The following is a 25,919-nucleotide window of genomic DNA, read 5'->3' on the forward strand; positions in this document are numbered from 1 at the left end:
TTCTGTAATGTATGCATGATGTTTCTGGGGGTGGGCTTGATCTAGAGGAGGGGAATTTCAAAAGTTTTTATAAGACCTTGCACACTATTCTTCTGGGTCTTTCCTCTCTCCTGCAAGTGAGGGGAATACCCTGTTGCAACAGTTCAATAAAGGCCAAGCCTACAGGCTGCTGTTTTGCTCCAAGTTATCCTGGTTGGTGTCTTTGTTTTGTCCAAGAGAGCCCTCGGATTTTTCCTGTAACACCACAAAGCCCATCAAGGCCACAGGCTGCTAGCATGACTCATCCCGGCTTTCTCATCTGAGGGGAAAGAATGCACGGTCTTAAATGCTGGCCTTGGCAACTTGGCTGAGCTACCTTGGGCCAGTCCTTGGGCCAGCTTAGCCTCCCACCGCAGCCGCTCCAGGATGGGAACTGCGTCCGAGGAAAGCGGGAATCAGGCGGAGGAGGACGTCGGGTTGGGTGGGGATTGCCAGGAGCAGCACAATGTCCCTCCAACCCCCGGCTTCCACTCTCCAGGCAGGCGCCCAAAGTGGTCAGCTGGCAAGGGCTCTTTCTTACTCCAGCCTTGGCGTGCAGATCCCGGGTTCAGCCCCAGATCTCTGGAGCGGAAAGGCTCTTGGGCGTGAATATGAAAGGCAGCATCTGTCAGAATAGGGCATACTGAGCCAGTACAGATGAACGTGACTGTTGGTTCGCTTCCTCGGCATCCCAGAACTGTGAAGGTTGCCTCAACTGTTGAGCAGCACAGCTAAGGAAGAAGGAGTGGCGTGTCTCTGGGGGGAGCATAGCTCTCATTCCCTTCCAAACACACAGACAGGACAGTGTGGTCGCACCCAGGGAATAGTTCGGCTTTGGATCCATTCCAGTCCGGCTTCCGCGCTGGTCATGGGACCGAGACGGCTCTGGTTGCCCTAACAGATGATCTTCGTAGACAGCTGGATCGAGGCGGGTCGGGGCTGCTGATTCTTCTAGATCTGTCAGCAGCTTTCGTCATGGTCGATCACGAACTTCTGGACCACCGCCTTGCCGACATGGGGATCCAGGGCACAGTCCTTCAATGGCTGCGCTCGTTTCTCTCTGGTCGGGACAGAGGGTGGCGCTTGGGGGGGAATTGTCATCGCGCCACTCCTTGGTGTGTGGAGTACCTCAGGGTGCGATACTCTCCCTGATGCTTTTCAACATCTTTATGCGCCCCCTCGCCCAGCTTGTCTGGAGTTTTGGGCTGGGTTGCCATCAGTATGCCGATGACACCCAACTCTATCTGTTGATGGATGGCCATCCTGATTCGGCCCCAGACACACTGACCAGATGTTTGGAAGCTGTGGCTGGATGGTTACGTGGGAGCCGGTTGAAGCTAAATCCTTCGAAGACAGAGGTCCTGTGGCTGGGACGGGACGATATGGGATTGGGGGGGGGGGCAACTCCCATCTCTTGCGGGGGCGCAATTAGTGCCAGCACCGTCCGTTAAGAGTTTGGGTGTAATCTTCGACACCTCCCTTTCCATGGAGGTGCAGATTGCAGCTATAACAAAGGCAGCATTTTTCCATCTCCGCCAAGCTAAGCAGTTGGCTCCTTACCTCTCTCGCCCTGACCTAGCCACTGTGATCCACGCGACGGTCACCTCCAGACTGGATTATTGTAACTCGCTCTGCGTGGGGCTGCCCTTGAGACTGACCCAGAAACTCCAGCGGGTGCAGAATGCTGCGGCGAGACTCCTTACGGGGTCTTCGCTGCGAGATCACATTCACCCAGTGCTATACGAGCTGCACTGGCTCCCGGTGGAGTACAGGATCAGGTTTAAGGTGCTGGTTTTAACCTTTAAAGCCCTATACGGCCTAGGACCCTCGTACCTACGGGACCGCCTCTCCTGCTTTGCCCCACAGAGAAACTTACGGTCTTCAAATAAAAACATCTTGAAGGTCCCAGGCCACAGAGAAGTTAGGCTGGCCTCAACTAGAGCCAGGGCTTTTTCGGCTGTGGCTCCGACCTGGTGGAACACTCTGTCACAAGAGACTAGGGCCCTGCGGGACTTGACATCTTTCCGCAGGGCCTGCAAAACAGAGCTGTTCCGCCAGGCCCTTGGCCAGGGCGCAGCCTGACTCCCTCGCTTGGCAACCTCGCGGAGCTCTGGTCCAATGGTGGCCAGTGGCTTGAATTTAATTAATTTTATAATGAATGATTTTAGAGTGTTGTTTATGCTGTACTTTTGTACTGTTTTATTGTTGTTAGCCGCCCTGAGCCCAGCGGGTTATAAATAAAATTTATTATTATTATTATTATTATTATTATTATTATTATTATTATTATTATTATTATTTGCAGCAGCCGGATGGCTGGCTGAAACACACACCATTGCACTCTTTTTGAATGGGATTCACTCTGAATCAGCCAGTTAGTGAACTTGGTGCTCCTGTGCAACAAACCCACTACAAAACTGCTCTTCCCCGCACACTTCCAGGTCCCTCCAGCTGGGCTTTTTGAGTGTAATGGGTTTTTCTCACTCCAGAGCAGTTTGTCTTTAAGCTGAAGGTCACCAGGAAAGCAAGGGAGACCAGAAATATTGCATTTGTTGATATAATAAGCTTTTAATAACTCTAATACAATCTGAATCATTAGGGGTGCATTGCAGCAGTCATTGCAAATCTCCATGAGTCGCCTTTCAGCCAGAAGCTCTGCAGCACAGGTGGTTCTGATGATTCCCCTGTAAGGAAGGCTTACAATGTAGGAGGCTATGGGGCTTTGCGAGGGGGGGGGGGCATCATAGAAGTAGGCATGATGTGGGAAAGGGTTAGACCATGTTGCACCTCCAGCCGCAGAGGCAGTCTACCTCTGCCTACCCGTTGCGGGTGTCCCCAGTGGGGAGAGTGGGGCTGCATTTGGAGTCTGCTTGGGGCTTCCCTTGGACATCTGCTGGGCTGCTGAGAGCTGGACTAGATGGGCCTTGGTCTGATCCTGCAGGGCTGTGACAATAAGAGCCTGGAGTATGGCTGCTTTGCGAGCAATTCAGGGAACAGTAGTACAGAGTTGCATCTTCCTGGGAAGGGGCACGTGCTCAGCAAAGCTGTCTCTTGCTTCTGGTCCTAAGAGTTGGGGTGGGGACATGGAGGAAAGGGGTCTCTCCCCTGCCTCTCTCTGTGCCCGAAAAGGCAGATAGCAGAGGAAGCGAACCAATAGTCACGTTCATCTGTACTGGCTCAGTATGCCCTATTCTGACAGATGCTGCCTTTCATATTCACGCCCAAGAGCCTTTCCGCTCCAGAGATCTGGGGCTGAACCCGGGATCTGCACGCCAAGGCTGGAGTAAGAAAGAGCCCTTGCCAGCTGGCCACGTTGGGCGCCTGCCTGGAGAGTGGAAGAGGGGGTTGGAGGGACATCGTGCTGCTCCTGGCAACCCCCACCCAACCCGACGTCCTCCTCCGCCTGAATCCCGCTTCCCCCGGGACGCACTTCCCGTCCTGGAGCGGCTGGGGGGGGGAGCGCTCCCCACCCCCCTTTCCAGACTCTCCTCGTTCTTCTTCTTCATGCCTCGGGTGTTTTCCTGAGTGTATCTTCAAAACAACCCTCTGTGAGGGAGGCTAAGCTGACCCAAGGTTGCTAAGCCAAGTTGCCAAGCATTTAAGACCACGCATCCTTTCCCCTCAGATGATAAAGCCGGGATGAGTCATGCTAGCAGCCCGTGGCCTTGATGGGCTTTGAGGCAGCCCGGCCCCCTTCTCTGCAAGCAGGCTGCCTCCGGGGAGGAGCAGCACTTTTCTGACGGGACAGAGGCGCCCGACTTCCCCCTCCCACTTGCCGCCCGCCCCAGTCTTTCTCCTGCGGCTCACTTTAGCGGCTCATCCCAGGTGGGAATTCGGGTGGCGCTGCTTGCAGAAGGAGAAGCGGACACTCCCATTGTTCTTCTCAGGTAGGACTTCCGGGATCCAGACGAACGTTTTACCAAAAAGTAAGGCTCGACTACTGATTTCCCATTTAAAGGATGGCAAAAAGACCGAAGTTTGGAGGACAGGTGAAAAAAACCACGAATTACATATAAAGTTCTGCGAGATGCAAAGGAAAGCCTGCGTTTTAAACTTGCATTTTACAGCTTGTTGCCTGGTGCGGTTAACGGAATGGGGATATTGAGAAAGAAGAGACTTGGAATTAGAAGGTTAGGATTTCAGGGTTAGATGGCTTGGATATTTGTGGTAGATCAAGTCAGAGTAAATGCGCATCTTGAGAACCACTGTATTAGACGTGTGTGGCGTATTAAGAATCTGAAAATAGATATAAAGTTAGTTTATACGCAAAGACTCTGTTTCACCAGAAGACCCTTTTTATAGACAAAAGGGTGACGGATAAAGAGAAATGGTTAATCTACTGAGAGTTCTTAAAGTGAAAACGGGGAGATTGTAAAATTAAAACAAGGGGTTTCTCTTTTACACTTAATAAAAGAGGGTTGGGGTGTTGTTTACGGGTTCTTTTTCCGGGGGGGGGGGTTTGCTGTTGGTGATGTTTTTTTTTTCCTCTTTAGCTTGGATTATATGATTTACGTGGAATCTTTATTATTTATGTGGAATTTTTTTCAATTTCGTTGTGTACTTTTTGATATTTTCTTCATTGTTTACGACTAGTTTTGTTATGTTTGCAGTTATGTAAAGTTTTATTTTTTTTGTAAGCTGCCTTGCACATGGTTTGAAATTTGGAAAGGCAACATACAAATAAATGATTGATTGATTGATTGATTGAGAGAGTCTAGTTGGAAATGAAGACCTGGGGTATGGAAGAGTGGAAGACGGGTTTTGAGATACAATTGTGCACATCATGTGATATCAAAAATGTACAAACTTTTGTTGAAATCCTAAATGGAAGAGGAACAGATTAAAAAGTGCATGATTAAAGGGGCAAGAGTTTCTCTTTTTTGGTTATATTGTACAGTTGGAATAGTGGTAACATATGTGGACTAAAGAGTTAAAATAATAATTGAGTTATGTCTTGAAATAGACTTTTAAATATATATATATTTAAGTATTGTTGGTATCTAACTCCCAAGAAGTTATTTAGAATACATGAAAACATACCAAATATTTGTTGGAAATGTCAAGAAGATGAAAGGACATTTTCTCGTGCTTGGTGGACATGTGAAATAGCTTAAAACATATGAGATACAAATACATACATTGTTTTTGAAGGTTCCTATTCAACTGTTGGGACTTACCGATATACAGAAAGCCTTTCCTGACTATAGCGCTGCAGCAGCTCCCAGCCAAGTGCTAGGAAATGTTCCCCAGCAGATGGCATGCTAGGAGGTCCTGCACCACTGGGTTTTTCAGGCATTCAGAGAAAATGTGGATTTTAGGACTTAGAAATGGGTCTGCAGCTTCATTTGGCACTGCCAGAAAAGACTGCCCCTTCAAATTCTGTTTCTAACGCGTATAATAATTTAATAATTATATTTTTAAATTATTTCTACCTGGCCCATCTGGCTGGGTTTCCCTAGCCACTCTGGGCGGCTTCCAGCAAAAGATTAAAAATACATTAAAACATCAGTCATTAAAAGCTTCCCTAAACAGGGCAGCCTTCAGGTGTCTTCTAAATGTCATATACTTGTTTATTTCTTTGGCATCTGGTGGGAGGGCGTTCCACAGGGCGGGCGCCACTACCGAGAAGCCCTCTGCCTGGTTCCCTGTAACTTCGCTTCTCGCAATGAGGGAACCACCAGAAGGCCCTCAGCGCTGGACCTCAGTGTCCGGCCTGACCGATGGGGCTGTATTGAAGCACAATAGGGGGGGGGGTGTAGGGACTTTGCGCAGGTGATTGATGGTCAAGAAAAGGCAACCTTTGTGCTGTTTTATGTCAGGAGTTGGGAATTCTAGAAGTAGTATTCCTGTTTGCATGTTCTTACTTCCTGTATTGCTTGAATGAAAGAGGAAAACTTCACTTCCTAATTAATTATGTTAAGCGAGGCAAATGTTAGGTCAGGAAGCTCAGCGCAGTATACCCGAAGGAGCATCTCCACCCCCATCCTTCAGCCCGGAGGTCCTCCTCCCAGGGTCTTCTGGTGGTTCCCTCCCCGCGAGAAGCGAGGTTGCAGGGAACCAGGCAGAGGGAGGGCCTTCTCGGTGGTGGCAGCCTCTCTGTGGAACGCCCTCCCTACAGGTGACAAGGAGATGAGCAACTATCAAACCTCTGGAAGGCAGCCCTTTATAGGGAGGCTTTGAATGTTTGTTGTTTTAATATGTGTTGGAAGCCGCCCAGAGAGGCTGGGGAAACCCAGTGAGGTGGGTGGGGTACAAATAACACAATTACATTTATAGCCCCCATTTCCTGCAAGGAGGTCCAGTTGGTGTGCAGAGTTCTCTCTCCCCCCCCCCCCATTTTATCCTCACAACAACCCTTTGAGGTAGGTTAGGCTGAGCGTGAGTGCCTGGCCCAGGGTCACCCAGTGAGCTTCAGGGCTGAGTTTGAATGCCTGCCCCCAGCATTCCTCCTCTGCAAGGCCTGCCTCCTCCCATGAGAAAGTCTGCTCACACACTCTCAAGCCCCCATGGATGGCTGAGGCAGGTAAGGTTGTGTGTGTTGGAGGAGGGCAGGAGCAGGCAAGGTGAGCCATGCCCCCAAAGGAGGCAGCTGCAGCAGCCCCCTCCTCCTGCTGCCCTCCAGGAACAGGGCGGGGAGGGACCAGCCCCCAGGAAGGACATGTTTGCCTCCCTCTGCAGTGCTCAGAACAAGAGGGGAATGAGGCCACCCAGGCCCTCTGGAGCACAGAAGGGCTCACCATCCTTGACTTTCCCCCTTCAACTGCCTTTCTACCCAATCCCTCATTTTGAGGAAGTCTCCTCTTTTGACGTCAAATGTGACTGTTCTGGATTTCCTTAGCAATTGTCCACTTCCATACTGTGTATGTTGAATTTGATAGCACTGTGGTCACTGTTCCCATTTGATTCAACCACACCTACATCTTGTCAGTTGAGAGCATCAGGCAGAGCACCCAGCACCTACCGAAGCCTTTTTTTATTCCAGCAGGTCTTTTTAACGGAAGTCTGATGTCATCCATGTTAACTTTTTCTGCAATGTATTTCTCGTGTGTCACTTCAGAGATGATTATAGTCAAGTGGTGTATAAGCTGTTTAAATAGTAAATGGTTGAATGCAATTTTAAAAATAATAATTGTATAACAAGGGGGAAAGCATACTTGTATCTGACCATATCTTAATGGACACAGACCTTGATAAATAGCATCCTAGCCATAGGCTAATTTTGTGGAGTTTAAAGCTAAGCATACAAGTTCTCAAAGCATGCTTTGAAATCCATATGAACTCTAGTATGCTGTCGGGGGAAGAGGAAGGATGTGGTTGGCTGAAATGAAGTCCGATCCTGTACAGATAAATCACTAGTGGAAGCGCCAACAGAAACCTGTACAGATTCCACACGATCATGAGGAAGCCTGAATCTGGGCAGGACCTTGTCTCTTTGCCTGTCATTTGTGGCTGCTCCACCCAGGTCTGAGACGCCTTCCGGAGTGAAACAGTGATCGGGGGGGGGGGGGGGGGAGGCAAGAGGATGGAGCCGTCTAAAGCCCTCCGCGGGTACTTTGAAAACAGACTCCTTTTGTCTGGATCTTCCCTGCGCAAAGATGGGTCTGTATGCATTTTGAGCAGAGGAGGAGGGTCTGTGGAACTGCCCACCACTGCGGTGTACTGTTCCCAGGATATTAAAATAAAATAAAATATATTCAAAGTTATAACAAGACATATTATCCAAAAACATATAAAAAAATTGTGGATGCTTATTCAAAACCTAGCAAGGAGTCCAATTCACTTTGTTGCGTCTTCAGAGACTTTTTGAAAGGTTCCCATTCATCCTTAAAGTCATAGTTCTCCTTGTCCTGTAGCTTATATGTCAATTTTGCCACTTCTGCATAGTCCATCAACTTTTCTTGCCATGATTCTTTAGTTGGGGTTTCTTCAGTCTTCCATCCTTGCGCAACCAGAACTCTCGCGGCCATTGTCGCATACATGAAGATGTTTTTCAACTTTTTTGGCAGACCTTTCCCTACAATCCCCAACAAAAATGCCTCGGGTTTTTAAACAAATGATAAATGGGACATTATCTTCAATTCATTGTATATCATTTCCCAAAATGTTTTAATTACCTTACACTCCCACCACATATGATAAAATGTTCCCTCCTTTTCCTTACACTTTCAACATATATTTGAACTAGTTTTGTACATTTTCCCTAACTGCACTGGTGTTGTATACCATCTGTACATCATCTTCATGTAGTTCTTCATGTACTGTTCCCAGGATAGGTAAAGATCATTCAACAGTTTTCAAATTGAAAAGCGGTGTTTCATTTTGAGACCCTTTGTAACACCATCCAGTTCGCTTAACCACAACCTACGACCCTTGAGGTTTTTACTGAAGCAAAAGGATTGATTCCATCCCTGCATCAAACAGCTGTGATTTGAGGATCGCCTGTTTCATAGCAGCTCCTGTGCCCCTTCCCCCTGCTGCATTTGGCATGAAATTGCCGGTGATTTCCCCAGGAGTAAAAAGGCCTACCTACTCTGGGCTTATTCTTGGGAATTACTTTGCAACAAAGAAGAAAGCTTTTCGTCTTCTGTTTCTTTTCATTTTTATGTTTTCAAAATGCTTGATATCTGACACTGATTTCTGTATATTGTGTTTTCTTTGTTTTTCAAGCTTTCATAAAAATTAGCCTTTGAAACCAGCTGGTACACTGGTCAGAAGACTTGCCTTCGTGTCCACAGAATGGAGAGGAAAAGTTCGCCCAACGAATCCCTGGGTGCGACCCCAGAGACCTCCGGCTCCCACCTGGCTGAGCCTTCTCATTGCCAGCTCACTTCGATGCCCTCTGTTCCCAGAGATACCACTGGAAGAGCTGCTTCCCTTAGCCAAGAAGAGTCGGGGTCCCAGCAGCCTTCCCAGCAGGCCTCCCACATTTCCTCCTCCTTGGGCAGTGCTCCATTGCAGGTCCCCGAGCAGCTTGCCGAAGAAAGGCCCCATGGCACTGGCCAAAGTGCTTCCCTCCCATCTCTGGGTGAGGTTTCTTCTTCCCAGTGCACCACCCAGGGAATGGGTCACCAGCGTGCAGCGACGTTCTCTAGCCTGCAGTCTGGGAGTAGGAAAAGTGTGATCTGCTTTGCGGGCATCTCCTTTGAGAGTGCTCTCCAGGGGACCCAGGCTGTTTCCTCTGCCTCTAAGTCTCCAGAGGGGTCTGTCCCAGCTCCGAGCACAGCTGATCTGGCTAAAGGCGGCCAGGGGCAAGGCCAGGTAAGTCCAGATTGAGAGGTAGGGAAAGGGCTTTGAGGCTGTAATGCCCTCCTTGAGTCTCTCCAGCTGCTTTGGACAACTGCCCCCATCCCTGACCCCTGGCCATACCGCCTGGGCCTGGTGAGAGATGGAGCCCCAGAACACCTGGAGTGCACCAGGCTGGGGAAGGATGTCGTGAGGTGGAAGGCAAAAGGAAGGCAGACAGCCCATCCCGGGGTCGGTCCTTTTCCTCCTTCTAGCTTAATGGCTCACCTGAGCCGCCATCCTTTAAACTGGGGAAGCAGCAGCGGCTCATCAGAACTCACAAGTTAGGAAGTCCTATGTTATCGTCCCCATCTTCTTGTTATGTCCTGTTGGTGGGGAGGATCGTGCCACTTTCCTGTGGGTGGGCAGCCAGCCAGCAGCAGGCTGGCAGGTGGGCCCAGGGAAATGGCTTTGTTGGGGGAGCCTCAGAACTCATCCTCTGCATGTTTGTTCCCTGTTGCCCCAAAGTGGGAACTGTCTTGCAATTCAGGCTTGTGGCACACAGGTAGAGAAGGGGAGCCGTTTGTCTCTTCAGATGCCTGGGAGAAGAGAGCAGTGGGTGGGGGCAGCCTCTGCTCCCCCTTCTAGAAAGGAGGCCTTTGCCAACATGGGTGCAATTCTGCTCCATGGGGGGAAAGTGTTTATCCATCATGGACTTGGGGGGATGCTGCTGCCAGCCAATATGGGCTTTGAAGGATATTTTTTTGCTGTAGGCCTGCATTTCAATGTTTGCCTATTTTCGGACCTAGTTGTAAAGTACCTTGAGATTCCCACATAATAGGTTGCAGGTAAATACTCAAAAAATAAGAACTCCCCCCCCCCCCCCCATCATGTTACAAAGTCAATTGACACAGAGCCTAAAATAATGCCAACGAGCTCTTCTACCTGGAAGTGCAACATCAGCCCTTCAACACATCAGCATGATGTGCAGTTGTCACACGGCTACGACTCATAAGCCATGAATGCAGGTCTGAATAGTGCCCCTTTGGAAACCCCCACCCTCCATGCAGAAAAAGAGCATCTGCCCCTGAAATCCTTTCAGTATAAAGTGTATGAATGACAGGCAGCTAAAAAACTGTCTCCTTGGCTATTTGGCTCATGTGTCTCATAGGACAAACTCCGTGGACGAAAACAGCCTTGCCAGGAATGTGAGCCGACTTTAATCCAGCCTGCCCTGAAATATCTCAGAAGTGAAGCAGGAGAAAGAGGCCCAGTTTATGGCGGTGAGCTGACTTGGTTTTGAGTAGGAGGGTGTGCGCTGCAGGGGACTGGTCTGCTTATGTGAATAGGCTGGACTACAAAATCTATGGCTACTCTTCTATTCTTTTCCTGCAAGCCGTCCTCTACAAGGAGATCCTTGGGCTGGGAGGGGGCTTGAAGTGACCATATTCCAGATGAGGGGGAGCATGAAGCCAGGCTCTGGGCTTTCGTTTCGTGTTGGAATGGAGATGTAAAATCACAACAGATCCACACCTGGGACCTTGTCAAAAGTCAAAAGTTTAAAATATAAAGGCTAATGGAATTCTATTTAAAAATCAAAAGTCGCTGTGGTGGTTCAAATTATAGTGTCAGACAAAAGACAAGATGGAAAAGAAAAGATAAGGAACAGAGAAAAGAGATAGAGAGAAAAGAAGAAAGAAAGAAAAAGAAAACACAAAAAATGCTACTGAAAATGGTTTGTTTGTTTGTTCAGAAAAGAGAAGGAAAAGAAAAAAACCAATGTAATAAGTAAATAGGAAAAGGGGGGAGTGGGGATGGAAAAGTAGTTATATATATATAGAATTCTTTAATGAGAAATTAAAAAAAAACTTTTTAAACTTTTAAGTGATAGCAGCTCTTTTGGCTGAGGTGTGGCATGCAGCTGAAACAGTATTTCAGGAAACTCAAGCATTCGGTGTGAATCTCCAAGAGCTTGAAGAGAAACTCCAGGCGTTGCCAGCAACACTCCAGGAGCCGCAAGCCAGAGGTATTTTTGAGAATCCTGTCTTCACAAATTCCGGGGACATGGCCCTCCCAGTGTTAAGGTGGGGAGGTGGGGCTGCGGGTTTGCAGAGAAGAGTCCAAAGTTAAAAATGTAAAGGCCTGGGGGGGGGGTGCCCCGACCTTGCTGCAGCCGCCGCTGCTGAGGAGAGGGAGAGCCCGACCCGAGAGAGAAGAGACCCAGAGGAAGGTCTGTCTGCTTTAACGCCTCATTGCTGAGCAAAAATCAGCGTTCTTGGCCGTTCCTGTGGCGTACACCCCTCCCCCCTTTTCTCCAGCTGGACGGCTTGTCTTTGGGGCGTTGAGGCAAAGCACAGCAGAGGGGATCCCCCTCCCCCCCACCCACTTTGTGGGAGAGCTTGCTTGCAGATAGGGATAGCGCACGGTTGGAGTGCCTTTTATTTGTAATTGCTCTGGTTGCTTAGAAGGGTAGTTGGCGGATGAAGTGAATCAAGTCAACTTTAATCGTTTAACCTGCCAGAAAAAGGGCCAGTTTAAAACAGCGGCTGTCTAGTTCACAGAGTTCCTGAACAAGCCTGCATGGAAACACCAGTTTCTATAATAACTGAAATGTGCTTTTCTCCTAATGCAGAGCACAATCCACAGCTTCAGGCAAGGCCATTTATATACCCAGAATCCAGAGCAGCCTTTTCTCATACGCCTCTGAAGTACCACCACTGCAACACCAGCGCTTGGCCTTCTGGCACCTGCAGGCTAGGGAAAGAGCTCTTTAGCACCCTGGGGTGGAGCTCCTTTTCAGCAATAGCACTGTCTGCTCATTCCCAACTTCTTCAACCAGTGCCTCTGTGCCTTCTGTAAATGTCTGGAGTAAATGTCTAGCAGGAAGTGTCTGTCCTCTCCAGGATGTTGAAATACTGAAGAAGGCGCCCAATAGCCCTAAGACGGGGGCGGAAACAGTACTTAAGCATGATGAAGCATTGCCTATGAAGGTCCAGGAGCTTGAAGAAAAAATCCAGCTGTTGACAGAAATACTCCAGGATCCGCAAGGAAGAGGTATTTTTGAGAATCCTGTCTTCACAAATTCCGGGGACATGGCCCTCCCAGTGTTAAGGTGGGGAGGTGGGGTTGGGAGTTTGCAGATAAGAGTCCAAAGGTAAAAATGTAAAGGCTAATGGAATTCTATTTAAAAATCAAAAGTCGCTGTGGTGGTTCAAGTTATAGTGTCAGAGAAAAGACAAGATGGAAAAGAAAAGATAAGGAACAGAGAAAAGAGATAGAGAGAAAAAGAAGAAAGAAAAAAAAACACACAAAAATTCCTACTGAAAATAGTTTGTTTGTTCAGAAAAGAGAAGGAAAAGAAAAAAAAACCCATTGTAATACGTAAATAGGAAAAGGGGAGGAGTGGGGATGGAAAAGTAGTTATATAGAGAGAGAATTCTTTAATGATAAATTAAAAAAAGCTTGTTAAACTTTCTAAGTGATAGCAGCTCTTTTGGCTGAGGTGTGGCATGCAGCTGAAACAGTATTTCAGGAAACTCAAGCATTGCCTATGAAGGTCCAGGAGCTTGAAGAGAAACTCCAGGCGTTGCCAGCAACACTCCAGGAGCCGCAAGCCAGAGGTATTTTTGAGAATCCTGTCTTCACAAATTCCGGGGACATGGCCCTCCCAGTGTTAAGGTGGGGAGGTGGGGCTGCGGGTTTGCAGATAAGAGTCCAAAGTTAAAAATGTAAAGGCTAATGGAATTCTATTTAAAAATCAGGTCAGGACAACAGATCCACACCTGGGAGCTTGATGGCAGCTGAAGGGATCCATGGGGATCCAGGGCAAGCTGCACTTGCTGCTCAGGTAAGGCCAGAAGGAGGCTTACCAGTCGTCCCCGGTTGCCAGGGACAGTCCCCGGACTCAGCAATCTGTCCCCGGCAGAAATGTGTCCCCGGAATGTCCCCGGATTTACGCCTGGGGACTTCCTGCGCTGCAACATGGCTGACGCCATGGCAGCAAGCAGCATCGGAGGTCCCAACTACATCCGGGGACATTAATTAAATCCGGGGACATTCCAGCCAGCCAATCCGCTGGCTGGGGGGGGGGGTGCCCCGACCTTGCTGCAGCCACCGCCGCTGAGGAGAGGGAGAGCCCGACCCGAGAGAGAAGAGACCCAGAGGAAGGTCTGTCTGCTTTAACGCCTCATTGCTGAGCAAAAAACAGCGTTCTTGGCCGTTCCTGTGGCGTACACCCCTCCCCCCTTTTCTCCAGCTGGACGGCTTGTCTTTGGGGCGTTGAGGCAAAGCACAGCAGAGGGGATCCCCTGTCCCCCCCCACTTTGTGGGAGAGCTCGCTTGCAGATAGGGATAGCGCACGGTTGGAGAGCCTTTTATTTGTAATTGCTCTGGTTGCTTAGAAGGGTAGTTGGCGGATGAAGTGAATCAAGTCAACTTTAATCGTTTAACCTGCCAGAAAAAGGGCCAGTTTAAAACAGTGGCTGTCTAGTTCACAGAGTTCCTGAACAAGCCTGCATGGAAACACCGGTTTCTATAATAACTGAAATGTGCTTCATTTGCAACTAAGTAGAGCCTCTCTGCTAATGCAGAGCACAATCCACAGCTTCAGGCAAGGCCATTTATATACCCAGAATCCAGAGCAGCCTTTTCTCATACGCCTCTGAAGTACCACCACTGCAACATCAGCGCTTGCCCTTCTGGCACCTGCAGGCTAGGGAAAGAGCTCTCTAGCACCCTGGGGTGGAGCTCCTTCTCAGCAATAGCACTGCCTGCTCATTCCCAACTTCTTCAACCAGTGCCTCTGTGCCTTCTGTAAATGTCTGGAGTAAATGTCTAGCAGGAAGTGTCTGTCCTCTCCAGGATGTTGAAATACTGAAGAAGGCGCCCAATAGCCCTAAGACGGGGGCGGAAACAGTACTTAAGGATGATCAAGCATTGCGTATGAAGGTCCAGGAGCTTGAAGAAAAACTCCAGCCGTTGCCAGCAATACTCCAGGATCCGCAAGGAAGAGGTATTTTTGAGAATCCTGTCTTCACAAATTCCGGGGACATGGCCCTCCCAGTGTTAAGGTGGGGAGGTGGGGTTGGGAGTTTGCAGATAAGAGTCCAAAGTTAAAAATGTAAAGGGTAATGGAATTCTGTGCTCCGAAGGCTTGCGGATTGCCGCCTGAAGCCTGGAGAGTGAGAGGGGTCTGTGCACACCGATCCCTCTTGCTCTCGAGGCTACGCTTTGCTGGAGAGGCGCTGCACAGTTTTCCCTCTCTGTGCAGCGCCCCTTCAGCGAAGCGGGAGGAGAAATGGAAGGGGCTCCGTTTCTCCTGCCACTTCGCTGAAGGGATGCTTAGCAGAGAGGGGGAGAATTTTTTTCCCCTGTTCTCCGCCTCCTATGGTCCGGTGCGTCCTATAGAGCGAAAAATACGGTATATATAGAATTCATTAATGAGAAATTTAAAAAAACTTTTTTTTAAAAAAAAGAAAAAATGAGTAATAATAATGAAAATGAGTAAATGAGTAAGAAGTGAATAGAAATGGATGAATAATGAGTAATAATGTATTAATAAAAAAGGGAGGGTTGTGTGTATAACTAAAGAAGAAGGAGGAGAGAGAGAGAGAAGGGAACAAGAAAAAGGGGCAGTTTGAATTCTCCTGTGGGACCCCCAGGGCTTGGTGTCGGGTCCCTAGATCGGGGCTGAGGCGGCCGTTCCAGGAAATGGGCTCCAATGGTTCAGGCCGCCTACCTGGGTTCATAGGGCTTTAAAATACGGATAAGAAATGGACTGAAAATAAACTAAATAAAATAAAGCATGGGTTTTGCTGTGCCCCCCTGCACTGGCAGGGCAGGGTCCACGCCGCGTTCTTCTAGCCCCCAGCCGGTCCCCGGTGCGCGGTTCCTCTGCTCTTTTGCTCCAGCCGCTGGTGATATTGGCTTGGGGTCGGAGCTGGGCTAGCTGGGGCGTTCCCTCCGGGCTTCCCTGTCTCTCCCGATCCCCTCCTATCCTTACCAATACAGTCGTACCTTGGATCCCAAACGCCTTGCGTCTCGAATGTTTTGGCTCCCGAACGCCACAAACCCGGAAGTGAGTGTTCCGGTTTGTGAATGTTCTTTGGAGCCCAAATGTCCGACGGGGCTTCCGCGGCTTCGGATTGAGTGCAGGAAGCTCCTGCAGCCAATCGGAAACCGCGCCTTGGTTTCCGAATGTTTTGGAAGTCAAACGGACTTCTGGCATGGATTCCGTTTGACTTCTGAGGTACCACTGTATATCTTCTCGGAGCAGGGGCAATCCCATTGCCGCCTTCAGTTCTGGTAAAGCTAAGAATTGCTTGTGCAGATCTTGATGCCTTCAAGGCCGAGGCTGTCATCTGATGAGACCCAGTACTCCTATCAGAGAAGCAAATCCTCAAATACAGTCATACCTCTTCTTCCGCTCGGCTCAGGTTACGTCTTTTCAGGTTGCGTCCCGCGGCGACCCGGAAGTAACGGAACGGGTTACTTCCAGGTTTCGCTGCTCGCGCATGTGCAGACGCTCAGAATGACGTCACACGCATGCGCAGAAGCGGCAAATCGCGACCCACACACGCGCAGACGCGGGTTGCGTTCTGCTCATGATGCGAACGGGGCTCCGGAACGGAGGCCCTTCGCAACCAGAGGTACCACTGTAGTTGAAATGCCTGGCTTGTTCAATGGCTTGTCCATTTAGGAGCCATTTCTGCTTCCTGGGCTGTGCCCCCAATACTACGGCTTTTGTCTTGGAATAATTTGTATTCAAATCTTTGTTACGACACAGTCTCCCAAAGTTCTTTAGCAATCGCCTCATACCCACTTGCGTTTGTGCTAACAACACCGTATCGTTGGCATGTAGCAAAATGGATACATTATGGGATAAAACTGAAACAGGGAAATATCTGGCCATTTGGGTTCCTTTACTACACCATTTACATAAATGTTAAAAAGCAGAATTTTAGAAAGTATTTCAAAGTGTTTAAAATGATTTAGGAATTACAAGGTTAACTTTTTTAAAAAGATATTAAATAGGTTTTAAAAGCCTGTATGTGTAACTACTGATGATGTTGGGGGGTGGCGGCAGCTGTGGTTGTAAGACTCCCTTAAAACTGATTTACAGTGCTGGCTCTTGGGGACTGAAAGGGCACATAAAAAGGCCTTGCCCAAATTAAAGAAAAACCAACAAACAACCCCAGTCAAACAATTAGAAAAAAAGCCTGTGGAGCTCAGATGAACAAGCCCCACTTTGGTGCAACTTGACCGGAATGGCATGCACAGATGCTCCTTTCTTTTTCTCAGTGATTACAGCTCTTTTGGCTGGGGTGTGGCATGCAGCTGAAACAGTATTTAAGGAAGCTCAAGTGTTCCGTGTGAATCTCCAGGAGCTTGAAGAGAAACTCCAGGCGTTGCCAGCAACACTCCAGGAGCCGCAAGCCAGAGGTATTTTTGAGAATCCTGTCTTCACATGGCCCTCCCTCCCAATGATGTTGGGTTTCAAGTCCCATCATCCCTGATGAGCGCTGGCCATGTTGGCTGGGGCTTAGGGGAGTCCCACCACAGTCTGGAGCCCAGTTCAGTGCGCCTTTGTGGGCAGCTGGTAGCCATGCCAGGGTCGCCTTCGCTGTGTGGAAGGGGTGGCCTCCCCCCCACCCCCACCCCATGCGCAGGAGACCAGAGGCCAGTAGCAGACTGCGCATGTGCCTCTGAAGGGCACAAAGGTTTGCTGCCTCCTTGTGTGCCCATTTTCTTGCCAAAAAGAATAAAAATACAGCATATGGTTGCACATACCAGGCACCAATTTTAATGGTGGTTCTTTGGCTTTTCCTTCAGGTGAGGAACACGAGGAGGAGGAGGAGGAGCAGCAGCAGGTGGAGAAGGAAAAATAAAGAAAAGGGGGGGATATATATTTCCCTATATATTTCTATTCTTAGTTCTATGTATTGCTCCTTTATTTAATAAAATTTATTTTTAAAAGCCTGCAAAGTGGTTTACCAAAACAAAAAACAAAAAAACCACCACAGCAGTAAAATTAAGAAAAATCAATAATCCTACTTTAAAACATACAAAATCTAAAATATTAAAAGAGATGAAAATTACTTCAACTTCCTAAGCTTCTAGGTATGCTTGCCTCAACAAGAATGCTTTTAGCAGGTGCCTGAAAAGCGTCTAGCAAAGGCACGTGCTTTGTTGCAAGAGGCGGGGAGTTCCAAAGGGCAGGTGCTGCCACACTAAACCATGCAGTACAGATATTCTGCGGAACCTGTGGTAGCGCTTGAAACTGTGAGAATTCCAGCTCCATGATTGCAGTCATGGGATTGTTGTCTATGTTTTGACTCCACAGAGTGGGAAGTGACGGCGACAGGATGTTTGTGTTCCTGTGTTCCGTGAAGTGGGACTATTGTCCTTTGTTCTTTTTCTCTTTGCTGTCTGATGCTCGAGAGAGAGGGAGCCATGTTGCAGTGCTCCGTGTGTATGTTGATATGTAAATAAAGTTGATTAGCCAAAATGCTGAGTTGCTGAGGTCTGTCACGCATGATGCACAAACTCTGCGGATCCCTAAGTGTGCCGGTGTCACTTGGCATCAGTCGCTGTGATGTTCGGGCTGAAGAAAGCTTATGAAGATCCCAAACGATCAAGATTCCTTCTGCATTTGCAGCGCTGCCCCCAAAGTGACCCTTTCAATCCACATGGTAGTCCAGCTGTAGGCGCTGGTCTTCCAGGCAGAATGAAAGGCGCACCCACCGATCCCGCTTCCTTCCTCTCCCCTTCCTGCCCCCCTCCGTTCTTTGCTCACCTGCCTCCTTCCCGTCCTCTCCCCTGCCTGCCTCCTCCAGCCGGGAGCGCCCACCCATGACTCCCAGCTTCCCAAGCCACCAGTGAATGCCCCCCCCCCCCGCAGGATGACACCCTGCTCCGCCACTGCTCTGGAAGAAGCTGTTCTGCTGAGAGCAGGACATCTCTGAAGACTCGGCTGGGGTTCTGTAATCTCTGGTGATACATCCCACTGGCTGAGGTGTGGTGAGCTGCAGACTGACTCCCACAAGTCACCAGCTGAGAGGTCCATGGTCCAGATGCCACTACACCCCTAGGTGCTGAAAAGTACCAACTTGAATGGCTCTGAAAGGAAATCAGACAAATTCAACCTTGAGATTTCTATGCTGTCCATCGGACTGGGTTGCCCCAGCCATTCTGGGCAGCTGCCTCACTCTGGCTCATCAGAGGTCCGGCCCTGCTTGGGAATATGAGTGGGAGAGGGCCATTGCACTCAGGTCCTGCTTATGGGCTTGTTGTGAGCCTCTGCTGGGCAACTATGGGGAACAAGGTGCTGGACTAGATCATCCATTGGTCTAATCCAGAAGGACTGTTCTTACATCCGGGGTGGACTGGAGGCAACTCCAACTTGCAAAAAGCCCTGGAACACCAAGAATTGCAGACTCCCACACTCGCAAGCAAATGAGCTATTGCTTCGCTTCTTAAACCAAAAGAAAAAAACAAACCCACGTCCAGTAGCAAACAGACCAATGAAAGTTGCATTTTTGCGTGGGTAGGAAGGGTGTCATTTTCCTTTGGCTGATTTAGGTCCTCGGCTTTTAGACTCCAGAACTGGCACAAACAGGGATGGGACTCTGCTTAAGTTCAAAGGGAGGTATGATTGGCAGGCAAGGTGACACAGCCAGTTAGGTGGGAGGGAGGAGGAGGCGGGTGGGGAGGTCACAAGGGAGGAAAGAGCTGTGCACCTCAGCTCGGAAGTATTTTGGAAGAGTGGAGGGGAACAGAGGAAACCTTTCTTCCCTTGCAGTCTTTTCTCTCCCCCTCCTTTTTCCTTTTTTTCCTTTTCTAAGAATATGCTACACGGAATTTCCGAGGGGGGAATTCGCTAGGGATCTCGCCTTCCCCAGAAACCCCTCCTCATAGCTAGGGCGCGGGACAATGAGCTCGAGAAAGCCCTTTCCTTCCCCTGTCGCACCAAGCACCACATCTTTTTTTAAGAAGAAAAGACCCTGCTTCCCTCTTTCTGGTATGAAAGCCTATCAATATGAGCGGGGACTTGGGCATGAACTCTGTATTTACATACTGCTGCGTATAGCCCAATCAAAAGCATCGGATTTGGACAGCTAGCCAATAGCGCTTAGCGGCCTCTAGTGGACAGAATCTGTCTTGGGCCGCTGCCTGTTTCCCTTCTGCGGAGCAGCGGAGCTTCGCCAGCTTGACTGAGCTCCTGAGTGGCCGCCGGCTGAGAGAACAATGGACTCCGTCCATCAAAAGCCCATGAACTGGTTTCTATTGCCCAAAGTGATCCTTTGTTGCAAGAAATCTGTCAAGCCACTTCACCTATGGAATGCTGGCTTAGGAAAAGCCCCTCACTTCAGAAAATCCACCCCCTGCATCAATTTCCTCCATTCCAACGCCATTCTTGCCCTTAAGGAAAGGACTCTTTCCCCCTCTATCTCCCGCCAGAATCCCTCAAGCGTGAGGACACGTGTACACCCAGGGAAGTGCCCAAAGGTGACACTTACTGAGCAGTTAGTTGGCCAAAGAAACCAAGAGCCCATCCCCAGGCTTGCCCCAGGGTATGGATGTGCAGGAGGGACGCGGGTGGCGCTGCGGTCTAAACCTGGCGCTGTGATCTGTTGGTGAAAACAGTACCAGGAGACTCTTTCAGGTGGTTCATAGTCTAACAGAACCACCTTTGCCATCAGGGTCTGATACAGAGTCCAAGATCTCCTGTCATGACTCCTGTCATGAGATAAAAAGAGGTAGACTCCACCAAGGGAGGAGGGTGCCAGAGCTCTTCCTTGCCAGTTCCCGGGGCCACGTGGAGGAGGGGGTAGGAGGGAGGGAAACAGACGGAGTATGCATGCACATTCGACTGCCCAATGGCATCCACATCACCCAGGGGATCACAGCCACAGAGATGAGAAAAGAAGAGCCACCCCATTGTCTGGAGAGGTCACTTACCTGATCGCATGGACAAGCCGTTGTCATCGGACCCCAGTGATGGAAGCGTGCAGCTGTATTGAGGCAGCACCAGGTGCTGAAATTGTGCACCTCTAACAATTTTGTGCCTGGGGCAACTGCCCCTGTGCCCCGCAACCCACTACGCCACTGGGTCTAGTCAAGTAAAGTGAAGTTGATCCTCCACTGTGGGTTACTTTTGTTCAAAGCAAGATTCCTCTGGGGGGAGAGGATGTTGCAAAGTAAGTCAGAGGCAAAGCAGCCCCAAGCCAGGTTCTGTGTTTGCACACATGATTTGCAGTGAGCCAAGGGCTGAATTGCTGCTCTTGTTTCATAGCCCAGAACAGCAGCTGTAGGCGAAAGGTCTCAAGTTAGACAACCAGGTCTTGGTCAAGGCATCCGCTGACCAGCAGGCCATAGAGAAGAGGAACGTCAGCATTTCAACTCTGAGCCAAAAGTTTGGCTTTTGCTATTTTTGGACACCCTTGGTCATGAGCCAAGTGTGATTCTCGAACTGTGAATGCTGACTTTGCCAAATCCACACAGGCCCTTTTCATCTCTCATGCTCAGGAAGTCGCAGCCAGAGCTCAGGAGAGGATTTTTCATTTGCTCCTTTTCCATGGGGTGGGGAAAACTCAACACTTTTAATCTTGTCTTATTGTTATGCAAATTGGGTGGTCCAAAAGAAGGAGACTTATAGCTGCACCCTCTCTTTAGCACAGATGGCCTGCAGGAGAATTTCCTGTCCTTAAAAGTAAAACTGAACTTTTTTGGCAGTGCAACTGCAGGGAAGGCATTGTCTGCCATGTTTGTAGTTGAAGGCAGAGCTTGGGGGGGCAGGAATGTTCAGCAGAGGGCAACCAAAATTATCAAGGGGCTGGAGCAACTCCCAGATGAGAAGCTAAAACATTTGGGGCTTTCTAGTTTAGGGGGGAAATGAGTAAGGGAGGACACGGTCAGGGGTACACGCATAGTGTAGAGAAAGTGGAATGCTCACAAGGCTGAGGGACTAGGCAAGACCAAGGCTATTTCAAAACCAGTTTTTAGGTGCATTTAGCTTTGTGTTCTATAGCTTTTAGCCCAATATTGATTGATGGGGAATGGAGGCTTATTTGGGGATGGTTTGTGGTGCGCAGCCCTGTCTTGTCTTGTCCGTGTGTGTGTGTGTGTGTGTTTTCAAGGGCTTTTGGCTTGTTCACGGGGATCCTTCAGAAGGAAGAGACAAAAGAGTAGGGGCATTTTAGGACAACATAACAAAAACTTATGCAGGCATAGCCTATTTCATCAGAAGCATATAGGAGACTGAGGAGGTTGATTGATAGTTTGAGGTATTGGTTGAGGCTAAGGCACCTGAAAAATCATATCACCCCTTAATGGATGGCTCTGCTCTGCAGATGACGGCTTCCTGCAGGTACCATCTTATCGGGGGTCCCTTCTCTGCTATCTTTTCAATGCCTACTTCCTCTTCCTCTTTCAAGAAGCCTTCTAAGGAGAGATTTTTCTTAGTCTGCTTCTGTGTAGGAACCGTTTTTGGATGTTTTGGTTGTTTAACTGTTGTGTCTTTGCTGCCCTGGACTCCTTTGGGAGGAAGGGTGGGATAATATAAGGAGGCCGAGTAGTGCCTCCTGCCCATACCTGAAGGTTTTGTGGAGGCGCCAGAGCCTCAGTGTCTCAGCACCTGCATTGCATGCAGAAGGTCCCAGGTGCAGTCCCTAGCACCTGCAGTTAGAAGCTCAATGTAGGTAGGAGCCTCTCTCTGCCCAAGACCTTGGAGAGCTTCTGCCACTCAGGCCGGAAGTGGGCAATACTGGGCTAAATGGATCAATCAGGTTTAGGATCAGGGACTTGCTTCTCTTAAATGAGCTACCTTCCCAGGTGGATGAGCCCCACTGCTCGTCACTTCCCTCTACAGCACGGGCAGAAACCACCTTCTTGACTGTTGGACCCCCTAGTGGTCTCATCAGCCCAATTGGCCGGAGCCTGGCTGTCAGGGCTGATTCAGCTGCAGTTCAGCATCAAAACTCAGAGATGAGCAGTAAGGTGGACTCTTTCTTCAGAGAGACAAAACCCGACAGAGAAACTCCACAGGCAGGACTAGCCCCAGTTGCCAGAACGGAGGATCTTAGCCTCCTCTTAAGGTAGGGCTATCAGACATCAACAGCTTCTGGGTCTTCCTTTAAGAAGCTCAAAAATTTGGGGGTCTTCCTAAAAATAGCGCCACAGCTTTCGGGGTGTCTTGGTTTCTACTATTAGAAATATGGCATCCCTATCCTAAGACTCCTCCTCAGTCGGCTGACTTCCCAACAGTCATGGAGGGGCTCTCTGTGCCTTTTGTTCTGCTCCATGTAATGCCTCCCTTGTTCCTGGGGACAGAGGAGGAGGGGAGAAGGGAACAGTGGACATGGCAGGTGCCTGGGGATCTGTTGCAGCCTCAGCCTCCACCTCCTTCTCCTCCTCCTCAGCTGCCTCAGTCTCCCTTAAACCTGTTGCTTGTTTAGCCTCCAAGCCATCTGCTCCCCCTTCTTCTTCTGACCTGTCTCCTGCACCCCACCAGCAGTCTCTTGGCTTGGAGCCTTCCCACTTTGATGCTTCCCTCGGGGGTTCCCTGGCTGTAGCCTCCCACCATTCCTCCTCCTCTAGCCAGTACCCGACACTAGCTTTGTCTACAGAGGAAGCCCCTAACTCACTGAGGGTTTGAGACCCATCTACACCCCTCACCTGGTTAGCCCACCAGTTGAAGCCATTCCTGGGGTGTGGCTGCTGCTGCAGGCTGACAGTTTCTAAGAGAAGAACTGTAGTGACCAAAGGTGGACAAACTACCCCAGAAGGAGCACAACGTGCCCCCCACCAGAGGTACTACCCCTCCCCTCACACCCTTGAGTCATGAAGGACAGAGAGTGGAGAGTTGAATGTGTGTAGAAACCAGCCTTCCTTAGGAAACCAAAGTTTACATTCATCACTCCACCCACTTTCACCTGTGGCCCCTTCCACCACAGGCACACGGCCCCTGGAAGGCTTCCCAGAGGAGAATATGGCCCTTAAGACTGAAAAAGAGTCCCCAACTCCAAACTAGTGACGAACTGCTATTGATGGCTCCAGCTGGAGGTGGAAATCTCCCTCTAAGCTCCTTCTCAGATCCATGTTCCCTTTCAACAACTGGCTTCCTCCTGCAGGTCAGACAGTCCCCTCAGTTCAAGGACCCATTGTTTCTCCATGTGCATTTTCAGCAGCCTCCCATGTGACTGCCAGTGATGTCATTTTTCCCATCCTCAGATTTTGCCCCACCCCCGGCAGCCTAAAATTCTAATCAGCTTATATCTTCAAAGGAAATAAGACATCTCCATCTGAGCAAGACCTCCATGTGGCTGGGGTATTCTGGGGCTTCTGTACCTTGAACTAATAATTTCTTGTTTGCATGTTCTACCCCAGCTGCTGCTCCCTGTTCAGTTCAGCTGGGGGATTAATTATGCCTTGTCATTTGATTCGTCAGGGTCTGTTCCATACATGTCTAACTGGTTTGAGCGAAAGGCTTCTCAGAAGCTAGGGCATGTCATAAAAGACAGCAATGTACAAAAGCGGGTGGAGGGTGGACATTAAAATCAGTCCAAAGAATTCAAATGTCTGGGTGCTCAGGAAATGTTTAAATGATAGCACAGAGCTGTTGGCATAAAAAAGGTCTTCAAGAGATGCTTGAAAGTCAGCATTTCATTCCAGATCAGCCTTCTCACGGATTCAGTCACTTGTGCAGACAGCTCAACTTCTGCAACCAATGACCTCCTGCAGAGTGTAGCCACAAAAGAGAGTTTTGGGAGGACTGGAGGACAGGCTTGCAGTTCATTCAGGGCGGAAGCAATGGGAGAAGGGCCATAGCTTAGTGGTAAAGCAGCTGCTTACATGCAGAAGCTCTCCGGTTCAATCTGTTGTATCTCCAGCTAGAATGTCCTCTGTCTGAAACCCTGGAGAGTTTTTGCCATCCATTGTGGACAAGACTGAGCTAGATAGAGCCATAGTGGGACTCAGTATAAGGCAGCCTCCTATTGTCCCAGCAAGAAGCCTTTGCCACGCACAGAGGACTCCTTTCAGACATGAAATAAATAAAGCTGCCCTGGAAAGGGATGCTGAAAATTAGAAAGCCCTGGGACAACAAAAGACTCGGACACAGTGCCTTTAAAGCACGGACCTGGGCCTAGGAAGCATGGGGCACCAGGAACCTGTGGCTGAGCCTTGAGAGACTGCTGTCCAAGGTGCTGAAGGGATTGAATACCAAGATGCAACTGTTAGCATGTCAAGGGGCATGATGGTGCTTTGAATGCATAAAGCAGATGCGGCCTAACTTGCACAGTTGCAGAATGAACTGAACTGAGCTGGAAGAAGCAGGACTACATGGGATGTAGAACGCTATACAGCAAATGGCTCGGGGTGGCCCACTGGGAGAGGCACATGATGCAAAAAGCGGCAGTTCCAACCCATTCATGGGAAAGAGAGCTCTGAAATCCTGGAGAGCAGACCTGGAGTGGCAGACCATACAGAGCTAGATGGCCCAGTGGTCTCACTGGCTTTTCAAGCCAGAACACAGCTTCAGCGCCCCCAGGACAAACCAATTTTTAATCCCCCAAACACTTACTAATCAGAGTTTCCTTTTTAAAGCGACAGTAGTTCAAAGCATTGACTAGGGGCTGTTCAATGTTCAAAGGCACTTTGGATGCCTTGACTTGCAATCCCTACAACAACCCTGCAGAGCAGTTCAGTGTTATCTCGAGTTGCAGAATAGCGAGGCGCGATGCCGAGGCGGACGCAGGGTGGCCCACCTAAGGAGTTCATGGTAGGGGGACCTAATGAGGCCAAACTCCGCCTTTTGCAGCCCACTCCTGCATATTGTAATAAGCAAAAACCTGTCCTTATTCCCTTATGGGGAACACAAGAGCCCTTCTAGAGTCCTTTGTAGGCTCTCCATCGGTCGGAGAAAATAGCAGAGGCCAAGCAGAGAAGATTGAGAAGCAAAGCAGCTAGTAAGCCTGATCTTTATTGAACTGTTGCAACAGGGTGCTCCCCCCACAGGCAGGAGAAGGAGGAGGACCCACAACAAAGATGTGCCTGCCCTTATAGAGACATTTTAAATTGCCCGCCTTGGAGGCCAAGACCACCCCCAGATACATCGTACCTACATCACAGAAAGGGCGGTCTACAACAGACATCTGAGTGTGTTGTTTACCTCCTGTCTGGCAGGTGACCTGTTAGTGCTCACTTGATTGGGTACCCTGGGGAGCCTGGCCAGTCTTTTGTAATGACAAAGACTTAGTTCCTGAGCCAGGTCACAGGCTCAGCCTATGTAGGAGTGCAAATATCCAGAGATGTAGTGATCAGATGGGATTACTATGAGGAATTATAAAAGACCCTGATGCTGGGAAAGATGGAGGGCACTAGGAGAAGGGGATGACAGAGGACGAGATGGTTGGACAGTGTTCTCGAAGCTACCAGCATGAGTTTGACCAAACTGCGGGAGGCCTGGCGTGCTCTGGTCCAGGGGGTCACACAGAGGCGGGCACGACTAAACAACAACAACAACAAAGCTCTCCATTCCTTTTCTGCACCAAACTTGATTATTGGAGGACAGGAAAATACTAGCAAAAGAAAAGGGGGAAAAAAGCTGACCTTGTCTTGTGTTTCTTTCCTGGAATAAGAAAAAAATGAAGAGACACGAGAATTCTAAGGTGCCAGAACAA

The 25,919-nt window shown here is 49.2% G+C and overlaps 1 pseudogene across 1 annotated transcript in view; it reads left to right on the plus strand.

The window, feature by feature from the left end:
• Nucleotides 1–405: 405 nt before the first annotated feature.
• The window catches only part of LOC309361249 (inositol polyphosphate 5-phosphatase OCRL-like), a 67,054-nt pseudogene continuing 41,540 nt past the window's right edge, over nucleotides 406–25,919 (plus strand). Inside the window, exon 1 of the transcript in view lies at nucleotides 406–450. The product of the transcript in view is annotated as an inositol polyphosphate 5-phosphatase OCRL-like (transcript). The remainder of the gene's footprint in view (nucleotides 451–25,919) is intronic.

This window comes from Podarcis melisellensis (genome assembly GCF_964234715.1).
Source record: "Podarcis melisellensis genome assembly, chromosome: W".
In the NCBI taxonomy this organism is placed as follows: Eukaryota; Metazoa; Chordata; class Lepidosauria; order Squamata; family Lacertidae; genus Podarcis; species Podarcis melisellensis.